Source organism: Bidens hawaiensis, unplaced genomic scaffold, assembly GCF_021521415.1.
Source record: "Bidens hawaiensis isolate Kalapana, Puna unplaced genomic scaffold, B.hawaiensis_p1.1 tig00027101_1, whole genome shotgun sequence".
NCBI lineage: Eukaryota > Viridiplantae > Streptophyta > Magnoliopsida > Asterales > Asteraceae > Bidens > Bidens hawaiensis.
Genome location: NW_027494376.1, coordinates 276,276 through 278,139, shown reverse-complemented (window position 1 = coordinate 278,139; position 1,864 = coordinate 276,276).

The window sequence follows — 1,864 nt, the reverse complement described above, 5'->3', positions numbered from 1 at the left end:
ACTCATTTCAAACCTCTTTTTCATGGCGGCTTCAAACTCCTGACACATGGCGATCTTTGATGCAGCAAAGATGATGTCATCCACGTAGACTTGAACCAGAAGAAAGTCTCTTCCTTTTCTTTTAACGAACAGTGTGCTATCGATCTTTCCCCTTTCAAACCCATTCTCAAGAAAGTAATCGGATAGAGTTGCATACCAGGCACGAGGGGCCTGATGTAGCCCATATAGCGCTTTACTTAGCTTGTACACGTGATCAGGAAAGTCTAGGTCAGGAAAACCCGGAGGCTGCTCAACGTACACAACCTCATCGACTTTACCGTTAAGAAACGCACTTTTCACGTCTAACTGGAACACCTTCATCTCATTGTGTGCAGCAAATGCCAAAAACAAACGAATCGCTTCCAATCTCGCCACAGGAGCAAACACTTCATTGTATTCGATCCCTTCTTGCTGATTAAAACCTTTTACAACCAGCCATGCCTTGTTCCTGATAATTATCCCTTTTTCATCTCTCTTGCATTTGAAAACCCATTTTGTGCCAATCGCATGCACATTTTTCGGTTTTGCAACCAATTTCCAAACCTCCATCTTCTCGAACTGGGCTAACTCTTCTTGCATGGCTTCGACCCACGAGCTGTCTTTTAGAGCCATTTGATAGTTCTTTGGTTCAATCTGGCTAATGAAACAGGTGTACAAGCACTCGTTAATGATACCTGTTTCTTTGATACTTGCTTAAACACAGGTGTCCTCATTCAAGCTTCGTCTTGTTTGTACACCATCAGCAGATCACCTATCATGTTCTCCAAAGGGTGATATTTATGAACTCCTGTAGTCGGAACCGAACTGACTAGCAGATTGTCCTCCAAGTTCGAAGATAGTTCATCAATGGGCGATTGTTGTTGAGAGTGAAAAGGATTGAAGAATTCGTCTTCAGTAGAGGCAGCAGGGGTGTCGACATCAGTTGACGAGGAAGGTTGAAATACATCGTACTGCGGTCGTTGCACAAAATTTTCTTCCTCATCATAGATAATCCGCGTAGCTATTCTCTCATCAACTTCTGCACAATCCAAGTAAGGCAAATTAAAAGACTTAAAAAGCTTATCATAGTCAAAAGCCTCAGCGGGTCCGGTGCTTGGTTTTGGTGGTTTGTAACTTGTGATGTCAGTGTTACACACCACCTCAACCTTGCTGGTCGATAGATTAAAGACTCGTCTGTTGGGTGTCCCAACAACATATCCGACTAAAATACCTTCGTCGGCTATCTCACCAAATTTTGAGTTCGTCTTTAATATTGAACATGGGGACCCGAATGGTTCAAGACCATTCAAGTAAGGCTTTCTACCATGCATAAGTTCATAACATGTTTTATTCAATCTTTTAACAGTTAAAACTCGATTAAGGATATAACAGGCTGTTGCAACAGCTTCAGCCCAGAACACCACAGGAAGTTTAGCATCAGCCAGCATTGTTCTGGCTCCTTCAATTAATGTCCTGTTCTTCCTCTCAGCCACCCCATTTTGTTGCGGAGTATACGGGGCGCTGTACTGGTGGTCTATCCCTTTCTGTAAGCAGAACATCTCCATCTGGTAGTTTTTGAACTTTATCCCATTGTCACTCCTGATGTATTTAACCTTTCTCCCCACAATGTTCTCAACCTTGGTAATCAAGTTAATTACCAACTGAAATGTTTCATCTTTTGTCTTCAGGAAATATACCCAAGAATATCGAGAGAAATCATCAGTTATCACCAAGCAGTACGATGTTCCACCTAGGCTTTTTACATTCACGGGACCGAAGAGATCCATGTGAAGTAGGTCTAGGGTACTGACTATTGAATTGATCTTCTTGGTGTGATGAGATTTCT